At 38.9% G+C, this 16,333-nt stretch overlaps 1 long non-coding RNA gene across 1 annotated transcript; it reads left to right on the top strand.

Moving 5' to 3' along the window:
• Window positions 1–832: 832 nt before the first annotated feature.
• On the top strand, window positions 833–16,132 carry LOC130153188 (uncharacterized). Its single transcript, XR_008823254.1, has 4 exons — window positions 833–6,162; window positions 6,700–6,756; window positions 13,837–13,963; window positions 14,931–16,132. It is a non-coding gene; the product is annotated as an uncharacterized LOC130153188 (long non-coding RNA).
• The last annotated feature ends 201 nt before the right edge of the window (window positions 16,133–16,333 follow it).

Here is a 16,333-nt window from a genome sequence, read left to right on the forward strand (position 1 = left end):
AGTAGGAATTAAAAGTCAAAATATGAAAGGTGTCTTTATAGAAAAATATCCTTTTTTTTTAAGAAAAAAAATTGACGTTTTTCTATGATATTCCAATATTTTATAATTTAAAAAAAATAATTGAAGGAATGTTGGAACTTTGTACTTAAAAAAAATTGCTTTCTCTTACAGTAGAAAATCTTAAGATGTTTTAAAATTATTTTAAAACTGTTCCTGAAAATTATTTTTTTTTAAGAAAATGCTGTGTTTTCCATCCATGGAATGATTTTCCTCCTTGCTTGATCCCCTCTAATTACAATCCAACAACATTCGAAGTCACATGTGGACACCCCCACTGTGCTGGGTCAGCTGTTGATTTGGGTTGGGGATTGAGCCAGAAGTTGTAAGGTGAAGCCTTGGGGCTGCTCACCTTTAACACTACTCAGCAGATCCCATGACTGCAGAGGGGTGATGCTGGTGGTTTGTAGACACTCTGCCTCCCATAACCAATGTCCCAGTGGGGTGTCAGCTATGTTCTTGGCAATGGGATCTTTGGGGTGACGTAAGAGGCTGAGATGCTGGGCACATGCCATCACTAAAGTTCCTGTATCACATTTCTCAGGAACGGAGATGTTAACTCCCCATGTTCAGGCCAGATTTCAGCTTCAGCACTCATATTGTACCTACCTAAATCTCCCCTGAAGTTTTGATTCGACACGGTATTGTTCATTTGGTGCCTTCTTAAACAGTACAGTGCAACATGCTGCCTGCACTGTTGAACATCTGCTTTGCTTCAAAAGTTGCTCCATTTTGCTTGCAAGAGAAAGGGTTATTTTCTTTTTTTTTTTTTTTTTTTTTAGTTTTAAGGTGAACAAACTCAACTGGAGCTCCAACTCTCCCTGGGCAGAGGCTGAACAATTGGTGTTTGTGCTGGAGAACAAGGCTGCAAGAGACTGGAAAGAATCCTTCTCCGCCCAAGGGCTTAAGGCACCCAAGCAACTAATCTACAGGTTGTACTATAAACTGTGGGCTATAGTCACAGCTGTGATCTCTGCATGAGATTTGCAGCCCATGGATCTGCCCCTGCTGTGTTCCCAGCCTGCCTAAAGCAACTTGCTATGTTCCCAGCATGTCTCTGCAAAAAGAGTTGCACATCAGGCTGGGGGTTATCTGGAGGCTGCTCCACAGCGATATCAATTTATGTAGACTACCACAGCCTGGCCACTGGTGGAAAAACTCTTTCTTGTCTCAAGTCCATTCTTGGAGGTAAATGTTATGTTATATAGGACTCTAGGTGCTCAGCTACTGTAGTGGTTATTGCTCTAGCTATTAATAAAGAGCAAAATAACTGCCAGATATTGTTTAAGCACAAGGAAAATTTCTTATTTATAAGAAAATTTGTACAGGGTTTCATTACTACTGATACTAAATGAATGCTACTGTAAGATTTCTACTGCTGATATCTGTACACTAGGACTACTTATGCCCATTCCTTTAGAAGTTTAGTGGTGTAGCAGCATGGAGAGAGGAAGAGAGCTGCCCCGAATGGCAGCCTGCAAAGCAGTTGGGTGGAGAGGGTATAGGGAGGAATGCAGAGCTGAGGAGCATCTGTGATTCTGTGAATCCTCTTAACCTCTCTGTTCCCTCATGGAGAGGTTTCTCCGGCAAGGAGTTCTTCATAGAGAAGCCTTCTTGCCATATCTGCTGGTGCATTTTCTTTGCATTTCCTCAGCCCTCTGTGTTGTAAGGCAATCTCAATGCATGAAACACATAACTGATAATTCTGCAGTTAAATTATTATGTAAGAAATGTAGTATTAAAAAAAGCCAGAAAAGACTGATTTGTTGTTGAAAGCATTGTCTAATGCATATCGCTGAAAAGATTCTTGCATGCAGAGAAGAAGACAGGTTTCCTTGACATAAAGAATAGGCCTTGATCCCGTAATTATTTTGGCAGGTGCTTAATTCCCAAAGTGTGAGTTATCCTATGAAATTCAATGCACATAGTGAAACAAAGGAGTGGGAAGGGACGAGGAAGGGATTACATATGTTGAGAGAAAGGCAAGAGGGGCTCTCTGAACAAATGGGACTGAAAGAGGGATTGAGGGAGGAGAGGAAGGGGGATTGGCGGATGAGAATAGGAAAACAATTCAGATTTGAAGTTGAATCAGCATTTGCTGACATGAACGTGACACTAATGGAAAGGATTTGGGAGAAGAATAGTTATAAGCTAACAGATTTGTTCTCTTCAAAACATTCTGTATGCAGGTAATAACATGTAGACTTTGTTTATAATAACTTAAGGTGACATCTTTTGGTTTCAAAGAGAATTCAACGGTCAGAAACAAGGAATGCCACACTCACCTGTTTTTCTTCCTCTTTTCTCCCTTCCTGAAATTTATTTCTGAAAGTCATTAAAATTCGGATACCATCATTTGTAACAAATGATGTGAAGTGTAAGGTACAGTACCTGGAGTATATGTTTGTTAAAATGAAGGAAGAGACTCTTCCAACACTTTGGGATTTTATGAATGATTTACATCTGGTGCTAAAGTTCATAAATGAAACGTGGGAGAACCAGATGCTTCATTTCTTGACTGCATCGTGTCTGCACATACTGATGGTGAATTGAAAACAGGAATGTCTCATAAATCAAGAAAATCTATTTTTGTACTCTTGATTTCTATTCCGAACATCCATATAACACCCAAACAAATGTGGTAAAATTGGTTCCTTGAGAAACCCTTTATGTTTAGTAACAGTGTGGACATGTTAATAAAAAAATAAAAAGAGGGGGGAAAAAAAGGAACCAGTCTTCAGAATATAAAATGCTCAGAATGAGCAACTGTTCTTGGAGATCAGCATCGAAGGCGCTTTGTTTAGCAAGAGAAAGACTGAATGGAACTGCTAGGCAGATTTTGGTAGTTGTACAAAGAACTGAGATGTGTAATATTGGCAGTGGGGGAAAAGAAATTAAAAGCCAAATTCTTCCTTTGGCTACTGACATCACATCTGAAGGCAAAATCTAGCCCACTTTTGAATAGGGAGACTGAGGCTTGTGAGCACACATTTGCAGAGAGCTGAGTGAAATTAAATTTTGTTCCATTTTTCATCAATGCTTTGGAATGATGCTTACATTCCTTTCTTGCTGACATCTTCTATTGCCCAAAGAATTGTAAGTGAGGCGTGTCATTATGTTCAGGTGTCACTAAAACTTTTCTAAACAGGTTTTTAAAATACCATTTATTGAATCATAATAAAAGAATAAGCACAAGTCTATCTGTCTACAGGTGTTTGGGTTTTTTTAATAGAAGTAATAGATTCAAGTTACCCTCCCTCACACTTCCCACTTCCTTGACTTCATTGCATGTATTTATCCACACATTTTAAATTATTATATTACAACTCCAAAACTACCTGTGAGAAATGGCAGAGTAGTAATAATAACTTTGGACGAAAAAGCTGTACACAAAAGAGTTACCAAGTACCAGCTGATGTGTGGTAGCTGCCCATGTGTGTCCTCTTAGCCTCCAACGAATGCATGGTAATTGGGGTGGGCTTAGCCCCCTGGGCGGGGGTGTGAGGCTGAATTGACTCACCTTGCATTGGCTGTGGGGGAATAGAGTGCATCCAGGCAGTTCTTGCAGCTCAACAGAAACTTGCTACCTTGTGGTATCTTGTTTATGTATCTAAGCCCTGGATGTGCGTGCTCTGCTAGTTCTGTTAACAATTGAAAACAAATGTTTATTTAAATTTATTTACACATCCTACACACAGATTGAGTGTAGGTGTGCTGGCAGAAGGGAGACTTTAGGAAGGATTTCATAAAGGTGAAGGAAACTGCTTAGTAGCCAGGTTTCAAGGAGGCACCCCAAATGCAACGTGGATGAGACTGTGGAGGTATTTGTGATGGTATCAAGGCAGGCACTTCTGGCAGGGCAGGTGGAGGTTGTGAGGTAGGGGAGCTGACCTTGCTTTCAAAGGTAGGTAGGCAGGTTGTATATATACACCATTAGCGTATGTATCTGTTATGCCAATGTTTCTCTTGTGGAAGCCAGTGGAAGTTTTGCCTTTTGTTTCAGTGAGAACAAGATCAAGCTTTTCTAGGGGGGATATTCCCCCATTACGTGTGGAGCATTGTACCCCCTTTCAGACTGAGATGGAGTTACTAAAAAACAGAAGTGCTCTGTACTCTCAGTTACCTTACTGCTCAAAATAGGTCCCTAACTAATACAATTTGTTATATGTCGTAAAACACAAAGGAAAGCACTTTTCACACCAAATATCAGAAAAGCACTCTCTTTTTTTCAACTGCAGAAGTAACAGAAATGATGTGTTCATTTTAAATTCCATTCATGTAGGCCCTAATAAAAGCTATTATAAAATACAATTGTGTGGAGACAAAAAGAGAGATAATATCACTATAGCTCAATATAAAATTTAAGTAATTAAGACATGAAAACTATTACACAATTTACTATGAATGCAATGTGAATAATAAAATGTTTAACCATTTCACTTCTGCTTTGTTTTTTGTTGTTGGTTGGTTGTTTTTTTTCAATAGTGTCTTTTGAAAATGTTTGAGCTTGAAATATTTCAAAGATCTAAATTCCATATTACTTCGGAAGCTGAGCAGGACTGAAAAGTAAGCTAGCTGGGTTTTCAAACTAAGTCTTGTATATATTTTTAGATGTTGATGTAAATATGGCACTCTGCCACATAGTGGATTCTACATGAAAAATGTCAGTTTCAGGTGATTTTGATGGTAGTTGTAAATAAAACAGGAAATACAGAGTGAACTGTGGAAGTATATTAGTGGTGCAAGCTAAGCAGCTGCATAATAGTTATGAAATTGTGTAGACAGACTGATGGATCCTAAGATTAAAACAAAAGCATCCATACATGTACTGGAAAGAAAAGTATTTTTAAACAGGAGTTGCTTAAGCTCTGCATATTTTTTTCACATGATTCAGTACTGTGTCCTCTTCTCTGGTGGGTTTCAGCAATGCTGTTGGTAAATGGTTGAGAGAAAATCTTAGTCTAGTCTTTCTTTAGTCGAGTGAATATCATAATTCAGTATCTGTAATACACACATTATTTTCTTGTGCACGGACGTATGCATGACAGTCACAGGCGTGTACCGGCACTGCTTAGTAACACTTAGCAACATCTGCTCTGTGATCCAGCCCTATCTTTTCACTTCATTCCAATGTGATTGTGTACGTTTGTTTTCTAGCTTAAATTTGTGGCAAACAATTTGCTTGAGACTGTGTCCAAGCTGTCCATGGAACAGCATTCTCCTGAGCTGCAGAACTGAGAGCTCATATTGGTGGTTCAGTAGGTGGCACTCTTCCCCTTAGATCAGTCTGAGCCATTGTCCCAGGTGTTACTCCGAACATGAAGTAGTTCTGCAGGAAGCCAGATGACAGACCCACAGCTTGCACTGCTGGGGTGTCAGGGACTAGTGTTTGCCGGTGCCCAGGTTGGAGTACACCATCCACAGCATGCAGTCTTTGTGTTTTGGGGAGCATTCTTGGTTTGTCTGCCATAGTGGCATCCTCCATACCTGTCCGGTGCAGAGGGCAGGAGCGGGGTCTATGGTGTGGACCATCTTTCATATCTGGGCTACCCTTATGCTTCGAATCCCGTTCTGAGCAAAAAAACCTACACAGGGAATGGAAACAAAGCTTAGAGGTCAACTCTGATGCCCAGCATGTTTTTTAGGCTGACACTTTCATAGAAAGCTTATTACTCTTGCTTCGTAAATTTGAGGAAAGCTTGTCTGCTAGGCCTTCAGAACTGATGATCTGTGGTTCCATTTACAGTAATTCTGTAGTTTTCAGACCTTCATCAGCCAAGCCCCAGATGCCTCAAACTGGGTGCCTTTGTTTATAAAGTCTTAGTCTTCCCTGTGCCTTTAATTTCTTGGCTGTAAAATAAAACTGCCAAGGCTTACATATTGTGGCTTACAGGCATGTGGTAAGGCACGAAAATGTTTGTGATCTGCTTGGCAAAAAAATGGAACTGAGCATTGTGCTTATATTTGTTGTTATGATGAAGAATAACTATCAAGTCCATCTCCTAGATTTCTCTGTCTTTTCCTAGTGTCATGGCTTATTTAAAACTCAGCTGAATCCTCCCTGAAGCCCCAGACAATTACAAATAGTAAGAAGCAAATATATATGTAAGTATATTTGTGTGTGTATATATATTATATAATGGTCATTAAAAAAATGAAATCTGTAAGTAGTCCAAAATGGAGAGGCAAAGTCATCACAATCTGTAATGAAGCAATGACAAATGGCAGGCTCCAGTTTTGGCCTGTGAGATTTATACTTCCTGTGTATTTAGTTTTGTACACACAATTTCTTCTAAAAATTGCTAAATAGTTTTCTCTAATAACATTTCATAAATCGCTCAGCTATTTACATGCTTTCAGATCAATCATTAAAACAACTAAGAAGTTGAAGTTACACAGGTCAAAGCACAGACTTTATAGAGAAGAAGAGCTGCAAGTTTATGGTTCCTTACTCTTCCTAGTAACTCATCCCATACATAGTTTTATATTTGAGATATAAATTATTCATGAATAGTTTTTAGCAATCAGTGAATTAGCCACTTGCAATTAAAAAAAAATTGACCTCCTCTTCTTGCATTTAATCTGACTAAAGTCAGTGTCATTGCTGTATGATTGGGTCTCATCTATTTTTATCTGCTGTAGGAGCCGTTTTGATCCAAAATTGACAAAACCACACTAGAAACCTGAAAAAAAGGAAAGGTAAGTCATATATATATATATCTCTGTGCGAGTGTATGTGTATATATATATACATGACAAGACCAGGACTTGGCCCATTGTGTGAACTACATAACTTCTACACTGCCTACCATACTTAAGAAAAAACCCTGACACTTCACTCATGGCAAACTTTTTAGAGAACTCCACAAAGAAGGAGAATGTAAACTGTCCAAAAGAAGAGCAACCCTTTCGCAAAGCCACCAGTAATCTCTGGAAAGCCAGATCATACTGATCAAATATTCTGACACCTCTTTTTGAAAAGCAATGTTATTTTGCACTGTATGACTCTTCTGACCCTTTACCAAATAGGGCCTGAAAGAAAAGGTTTACTTTTAGCATTTTACTTGAAAAGAAACTAAAAACACTTTTGAAGATGTTTGTAAGACATTAGTAATAGATCCTGCCAAATATCACATTCTCCATTTTGCCAAGACTGCTTTGCTTTGCTGCCTGATTTTTTTTTTTTTGTTGGTTTTTTTTTTCCATCAGGCCCAAACTGCTGACATTCTGTCACTCTAATAGGAAAAGACATGATTTGGAACAGTTATTAATATAAGAAAAATACCATGTTAGAAAAGGGTTAGCCTTCTAAGTGGCCAAGTTCAACAAGACAAAATTAGGATTGCATTATCTCCCTCCCTGGAGCATGCATGTGTGGATTTATGGAGCTTAGAAGGGGGATAATTTAGCTTTATGCATACCTTTTTTCACTTGGACGTTCAAAGAGTTAACTTTTTAAAAAGCAGCTGTAACATCTTATATACCATAGCTTTGATTTCTTCCTATCTTCATAGTTACTACACAGTATATACTTATTTATTCGTATATAATACATTGTGGAAAAGGTGTTAGTTACAAAAGGCTATATGTTACCTTCTGTTTTAGGTAGGTGTGGGAGGTCACCCCAGGCACCAGCAGATAGAGATGAGGAGTGTGCACTGAGTGAGACATCAAAGGCATTGTTTAGGGAGCTAGAAGAACAGAAGGAGAATTTGGAGTAACAACTGATGAAGACAAGATTTCATAGAAAAAGGATGGCTGGTCACCTGAAAAGCTGCTGAGATGCCCCAGGGAGATGCAAGAAGATTCAGACCCTGAAATTTGACTAAGAGAAGAATAGAACAACCTTTAAGAGGGGTTTCAGTGGAGTACAGATGGAAAATCTCATTGAATAGGTTCAAGAAATTAATTCAGCAGGAAATTGTAGATGACGTAGACAGATAGAAATTCAATGAGCTTAGCAAGAGAGGGAAAAGCAGGCTGGATCCTAATGGCAGAAGTATATAAGACAAAGCATGGACATACTAAAAGTAAAAGAGAATTCTGGCCATATAAGTAATCACAATTACCATAAAATAGTGCAAGGCAATCTAGTAAGAGTTGAATATGCTCCTGTCAAGAATTCTCGTCCTGGGACTCACTTATACTCTGGCTTGTCCCTTAAAATTTCTCTTCTGGAAGTTCTGTAACAAAATTTATCTTCATTTTCTATTAAGTTTATTAAATGAGAAAATTTTAAAGGTTTGATCTTATTGATGGATAAAATAAAAATTCATTTTCCATCCTTAGTAAGGAATTCCTAAAATGCAGGGAAAATATTTTGTAATTTTTTATTATTTTTTTTGCCAAGCTTGTAAAGGCAAAACTTTTTCTCCCACTCATCATTTTTAAATGGTAAGTAATATGGAATTTAATGTATCTAGAAGCTAAAATGAAAATCAAATAAACAACAGTATATAACATTCATCTTGTTATTCTCAAGCATACACATCTTGTCTATTAAAAAGAGACCATTTCTATTAATATTCTTGTAACCATGCTTTGTCTACCCCTTGCCCTATTGTGCTAGAGCGCCAATATATGTGGTGGTTAGCACCAAATGATTTTGAGAACCTTACTGGGGCAGAAAAATGCGCTTTTGGCCAACAGCACTCCAGCTAGCTCCACCTGGACAACTTGCTCACTTTCAAGCCTGACAAAGTGCCATATTACGTCTTCTGTGTCCAGCTACCTTCAAGCTTGAGTCTGGGAGATTATGCCTTCTGTTTATAAGATAGCAGGCCAGCATTCAAGATAAGAATTCACATTATGCATTCCACAATGCGCTGTGTCAGTGCTAAGAGTCCTGAGCTGGTACATCCTCTAATTATCTTGGGTTCGTGCAAAAGTCAGTCACAGAAGTGAAACTAGTGCAGACAAGCCCCTCCTCACTTACTTTGCTCAATCTTATAAATGACAATAACTATCAGTTTTGCTTCCAGAGGTTTTCCAGACCTCTGCTGTTTCTTTTTGGTCTGCCTGTCTTTGTCTATTATTTTTCTCTAAGTCAAAGTATTCAAAGCAGAGCTGAAGAATGCAAAGATTATCCACTTCCAAAATCTTCTTTCTCTCCATGAACAGACCCATATAGCATCTGCTGATGAATGACAGCTTATTGTTCATTCTCATTACAGTAACGTGTAAATCTACTGACTGTGACTAAGGAAACTGGGAGCTTGTTTGCCCTATAAACTTTCTCATGTGCCTGCTGGAGGCACAGTGTTTCCCCAATTGCTTGTGCTTCACTAGCAATCTCTGAAAATGCAAACCAAACAAATAATCCTAATACATGTAGCACATAACAGGCTGGAAGGATATCTTTTAATGTAAAATGAGTTAGTAGTTCTCAGGCTGAATTGTCTGAAGTGGTTAGGAGTTAGCTGATGGTGTATAATAGCTGCTCAGTCTTTTTCTTGCTTCTTGGCACAGACAGCATTGGTTGGCTGGGCTGATTAGAGCCCTGCACGTCAAAAAGGTGCAGGTTGTCCTTAACACTGGAAAACCGGCTCTTGCACGGACAGCTTTAATGCATGATAAGCTATATGGTTTAGACATAAATTGTGTGTGCTTGAAATTGAAGTGAACTTTGCTTGTATGACATATCCATGTAGATATGGCCAATAGCTGTTAGAGTCTGTTGCAGCTCTTATTTATTGCTTGTAGTTGAAGTAAAAATCAGTGCCATGTGATTCTATTCAATTCAGGGAAAAAAACCTAATTGTCCTTCTGCCAAAGTTTAAGTGCTACATTTTTTCATTAGAATTTAACAAATGTTCATCTTAAAATAGACTGACAATGGGTCAAACTGTTCCACTTTATCTGTTATGAACTTAAAATTTATCAAAGCTGGTACTCGCTCTTCCCAGAGGAATTTGTATTTTCGCTTCTGGATTTAGCTATCGAATTCTCCATAGAAACTACTGTTTAACAGCCACAGCATCCTAAAATATTTGAAAAAGATCACTGCAACAGTCTTCCACTTTCGCCTGCCACACACTTATGTAGATGCTTTGGGGCACTATTATTGTTTATAAATCTTTAATGCGGAAGTGTAGCCTTTTTAGGGAATATTCTTGAAGACGACAGCTGCTACCTTGACTGAGATCTGATATCCCTATTTATCTTGGCCAGCAATGACCATTCAATGAATGTGTGTGAATCAAAGTCAGTTTGGAGTGTAAGCTAAATCTTCCTTCTCCCTTTAGATTTTTATTCCATTTCATTACTTGCAGGCCTTTGTCTTGAACAAGGGCTCTTCTTGCTGTCGTAATATAACTAATGGTAATACTTGAGGTGGTAGGTGCGATCCAGTACGAGAAGGGGTATCTTAATCTTGCCCTCTCGTGGTAAAGTATATTAAATCCAGGATTTAAAAAGCAGACTAAGCATTGATGGGATTAAACATATTACATATCTTTAAGGAAGGCACATGTATTCTTCAGTGTTTAGTGCTAAGTCCTATGTTGAACTAAATCCAAAAATGAGATGTAGATTCTGGCATACTAAAAATGTTGACCTGGATCTCTTGGTCCTTGCTTTGATGTGGCAATATTTTTTAGTGCCTGAACAACATCTTGGGTAGAGGTGAAAATGTAACACACAGCCTTTTAATTTCATTGTGTTATTTATAACAATTATGTTAGTCAAATTAGAAGTAAATGGCTACTAACCTTTGTGTGTATGTGTATGTGCGCCCAACAATTCCTAAATGCCACTAGGAAATTAGAGTAATTTTGATATTAAAATGATTACTACCACTTTTGTAATAAACTGATGCGACTTTAGAAGTCTGTCCCTGATATCTTTCATGATTTAGACATCACACAAGCTATAATTGTGCTATTAAAGGAAAGAGAGCTAATCTTTTTGCATTTGAAGTAAGCCCTCATCATCAGACCCGACAAAGCCAGACAGATCAAAAAAGAGTAAAAAAGAGCATTTAAGGAAATTAGTACAAGTGTCAGTTAAAAGGTAAAAATTAATGCACTTATTATTGAAATACAGTTGAAACCTACGTTCTTTTCATTTCTTTGATATTGCTAAAGCATAAAACATTCAATTAACTTTCCATTGTGTTTGGGGGGTAGTGGGGAAAGGCAAAGCATTGTCACTGAAGTGTTAGGTGTGTAGGTGGTATGTGCAAGGCAAAAATGATTAGTTATGAGCAGAGGGTACAGCAAAGGCGTTTACATTGCAGTCGACAAAGCCAGTCAACTCCTATAGTGTGTTCCAGGACTATGTTCTTGCATTTGCACCACTTTTCCTAATGATACGGTACTGAACCCCTGAGAAGGTAGCATGAATTCCTTTCATCTTTACCAAGGAGTGTTTCTTTTCCTGATTATCATTATCTACATCGTTGAAACCTGCATGGTTGTGCACCTCTTTCCTAATAAAAAGTGAATACAGATAAATTGATAATATTTTGGATCATTGAATAATAGTACTTTGCAACATAAGTGAAATAGATACGTTTAATTTGTACTTACCCTCAGCCATAAATATGAATTCCCATGGCTGTATTCTTTTATTCTTTGAAAGCTGTTACTAAGAGTGCTGATTTGTAAAAACTGATCTAGGATATTTCAAAATATATCCTTGATTTACAACTCTTATATGTTGGCAACACTAAAGCTGAAAATTTGTAGTAATGCAGTAGTTTTTTCTATCCTTTGTGCTGTTCAAAGGGAAAGCAGCTTCTCTTTTTTTTCCCTTTCCTTTTTTTTTCTTTCTTTTTTTCCCCTTCCTTTTTTTCTTCCTTTTTTTTTCTTTTCTTTTTTTCTTTTTCTTTCTTTTGTTTAATGAGAACACTGTAATGATGTAAAATATATAGAGGGACAATTTTTAAAATCATACAAAACAGGAATCCCTCTGAACCCATTCAGCTGGCTTGTTAACAAAACCTTTCTAATATATTGATGAAGATGTTTTCTCTCTATCTCCACCATCCCTACATTTTATTTGAATTTCAGTAATATTAAGACGATGCTGTTATGTTCAACATGCTTTAATTAAAAGAAGTATTTGCTAATTGGCATAAAATATCAGTGTGATTATTTTTCCATATATTTATGATTTTGCAATAAGAGAACAGCTGCTAAATATTTTCTTACATGCTGATTCCACTTAATCAACATTCTTCTTAATGGAGGCAACAAAAGTTAGAAATTGTGTTTTACAAATGCGCTCCATGAAAACATCAGCATGATGACAAAGTCATGCCCTTTGGGGTACAAATGAGCAGGTTTACCGCAAAACACTTCTATATAGATAGGAGATAAATCTTAGTTTAAAAATCCTTTGCTATATTGAGCACCTTCCAGGCCAAATGTGTACTAGCACTTAAAGAAAATATTACCAGTTTTAACACCCAAACTCACTCGATGTTTTGATTATTATTCCTATTAATATGCACATGATAGAAGTTAATGCCATACTGACAGATTTAATGCTTTGTAAATGTGCTGAATTAAACTAGAAAGGTAAAAGCAGCCATTACCCTAAGACCTAAAAGAGAGACACTAATCAGCTGGCTTTTTTCCTCCTATCCTTTTTACAGATGGCTGGGAATACAGGTTTTATTTAAAATGCAAGAGTGGAAAAAGCTTAGCCACAGGAAAAAGAAAAGGTCTTGACCCTTAAATATTGATTCCATTCTATTGATTACAAGAGATGGGGGTGGAGAGACTTTTAAAAAATATAATCCTAAAAAAGATACAAAGCAGATTTACGTAAAAATCAGCCTGAGCTTTGTTATTTACAGGGCTAAAAAGTTACAGAATAAAAGGCAAAGAGGAGGGAGATCCAAGCACACATGGACACTAGAACTAATATTCAGACCTCATGGACTCAGAAGCCAAAAGCCCTTGCTTCTGCTGGCAGGAGTGCTCTGTCAGTAGACTATGCTGTCCGTGGAAGCTGGGATATCTGGCAAGGTCAGGATCCACATTTGCTGCTAGATTCCCTACTATGGGCAAAGAGGCATGTTGCCAAAGCCTCCTTTCTCTTCAGCCATGCTGAACAATATAGCAAGAGCGAGCCCCCCGCCCCCCCCCCCCCCCCCCCCCCCCCCCCAAATCACTAACAAGTCAGGAGAAAAGGTAAGAAGCATGGTTATAAACCTTGCATCTTGAACTGAACTTTGGGAGTGAACCAGAAAAAAGCAAGCCAATTGTAGTAAACCTCTAGAAGCATTAAATCTATGCGGATCCTGAAGTGACTGATTCACTTCAGTAAAAGTCTCTGTAATTCTCATTGTCAAAGAACTGAAGCAATTCTGTAGATTAGTGGAAGAACTGCTCCCTTGCAATGTGCCAAAGCCACAAAGAATTTGCTATAGATACGCTGACAAATGGAAACATAAAATAAACACAGAAAAACGTGTAATTCAAGGCAGTAATATATATTTTAAGCTAAAACCACTGCTATACTCTCAGCGTGTCTACTTAGCTTTTCCACACTGCGTAGCCCAGACTGCTGACAGGACTTTCCCCATTCTTTTGCCAAGAAAGCACAAAATGTGCTAGATTGTTTCCTTGCATAAATTTCTTACAGACTTGTGGAATTGCGCAGTAGACTTTCTTAAAGACATTTAAAGTACACAATATTTGTTGGAGGACTTCTAATCAACAAATTCTGATTTGCAAAATGGGCATATAGTGTAAGACCCAGTCTGGAGACCTGCTGTTCTCCTCTGCTGTGTATAATACTCCCACTATCTTTTGTGATATTTCTTTGCAGGTATGTTCTCCTCACTGCACGAGCAAGCCTTCCATTCACCAACACTGCTATTATGTGACTACTCCAGCTGTTGGGAGAGGAGGCCACAAGGTGTGAAGAGTCAGAAAAGTAAGGGTCAAATACTCAGGTGAGATCAAGCTACAAATTGTGCATATAAAGTACGTTCCAGTTTTAGCAGTCTGTAGTAACTTTTAAAAGGAACCATGAATCTGGATAGTCAGTATATTGAGGATAGGGCCACACAGCAGCTAGGCACAAGTGATCTGGAACAGTGCTGTGCTTTGCATGGGGTGATTAAGTCCTGCTAAAAAAATAGGGTAAATTAGTCTCTATAGCGTAATACAGGGTAACATGACTGCATTGCTGCCAGTGACCCACTGTCTTGTATATCTCTACATGCCATTCTAACATGCTGTATAGAAAACCACCCTAAACTCTCATGCTAGGTAGTCTGTCCTCATTACAGTGTGCCTTCACTGTTGCTCTTCATTTTTGCTGTCTAAAGACAACTCTGGGTAATATGTTTCCAAATAAGTAGTTGGTTAAGAAGGGTCCTTGGATTTTAAAAGCCACATTTCTTTCCAAATTATTTTCTCCTGGAGTTTTTATTAGTTGCAGTATCACCAGCTAACTCTGCAATCAGCGATCCACTTCACAGCTCAGCTTTAGTGCTAACGAACATGCAAAACCCCTCTTGGTATAGCATCAAGGATGAAATCAAATTATTTAAAGATTTTTTTTTTTATTTTTTATTAATGTTTACTTCTGCCTGGTTTCTCCTCCATCGAAAGAAATTATGAAGTTTTAAAAGACTGATAATTTCCTTTGTATAAAAATTCGGAAATATGACTTTTTTTGTATGTGCCTACTAAATTAGAACATCCAGGACAGTTGATTTCATCAGTAATAAACTCCCTTTGCAGCAGTTAGTGACAAAAAGGGTTTTCAAGGGAAGTAAATACTTACATATTCATAAACTTTCTCTGTGCTTTTTATGAAACTCCTCAGCAGCTCACACAAAGTGATAAATTAGAAAATGCACTACGTAATAATGGATATTAATCTTTTTTCTCTGTTTTACCTGTCTTTCAAAGAATGAAGATGAGGAAAGTATAAAAGTCCGAATGCAAGCTCCAGAACTCTTCTTGCCTTTGCTCGTTTGTTGAATTGTGGCTGTCATTGCCTTACACACGGGCAGTCTGGCCTCTGCAGCGTACCTGGGAATTGCATTCACTTCAGGTGCAGGACACCCCAGTCGCAAGCCTGGAAGAACGTCTCCAGCCCTGCGGTCAGCCTGGTCGGGCTGTGGGGCTCACTCTGCCAACACCGGCTGCTGAGGGGTGGCTGGGGTGAGAGGCTGCCTGGGCGCCACTGCCCCCCTGCCCCACAGCTCCCACCCAGCTGCAATGAGATGGCTTCTTCGCTTCTGAAGGGTGTCGCAAAAATAAAATGCATTAAAGACAGCAAGGTGCTTAGACATTACGTCAGTGGAGGGGGAACATGGGGTCATTTAAGCACCTTAGAACAGAAGCTGATGAATACAGACACAGCTTTGCTTTCTTTGAAGTAAATGTAAAATGGGAAAAATGCCCTAGCCTCCAAAAGAGAAAGGAGTAGAAGGTAAGAAATTGAAAGGCTGCTACGGTGGTGGCAAAGGCTGGCACGGTATTATTGTAACACTAATGACTAGGAAATAGAGGAGGCTCTACAGCCTGGTTGTATACTACAAACAAGAGTAAAGTTTTTAATGAAATCTTTTAATCTTCAGAGAAGACAATTTATGGGCCTCCTGCTGCCGGGTGCCGAGCCACCCTCTCCTCATAATCTCTCCTGAAACCTGGCCCAGGCCCAGGCAATTTCCTCACAGCCGTGTGGCACCAGGTGCGGGTGGCAGCACTGGGCTCAAAAGCAGCGGCTGTGGGCACCTCCATCTCTATCGGCCCCACAGATCATGCTTTCCTGCTGCTGCAGAAGGGAAGTCAGGGCACATGGCCCATCTTGCCATGTTGCGGCATGGGGGAGACGGTGTTGTCCTCTTTGTCGATAAAACACCTGGAAACGCCATGGGGTTCAAATGATTTTCCAGGGCAACCCCCATTGTCTCCCAGAGTAAACCTTTTTTTCCTAGTAGCTTGTTGATGTTCAGAGGGAGAGAGTGCCTCAGCAAGGGCCTGAGCCTCTCCTCAGGGGCCTATGGTAACACGCTGAGAGCAGCCTGGCTGTTCCTGGCTGCCATGTTGTGGTACAGGCAGCCTGCCGCCTTCACTGCTGCCTGCAGGTTTTGCCTGCCACTGCTCAGTCTCTGTCACCTGCCCCCTCTTTTTTTTTTTTTTTTTTTTTTTTTTTAAATCACTTGATGTTGAGGTACCTCCCTGTGCTCTAGATATTTGCAAGTTTCCAGACCTCCTCAGCAAAGTCCCAGACAGTCACTTGGCCTTCTATGAGTAAACCCTGGAAGATATAGTCTGCAGTTAAAAATTAGTAGAGTAAATTGATG

The sequence above is a fragment of the Falco biarmicus genome, chromosome 7, assembly GCF_023638135.1.
Source record: "Falco biarmicus isolate bFalBia1 chromosome 7, bFalBia1.pri, whole genome shotgun sequence".
In the NCBI taxonomy this organism is placed as follows: domain Eukaryota; kingdom Metazoa; phylum Chordata; class Aves; order Falconiformes; family Falconidae; genus Falco; species Falco biarmicus.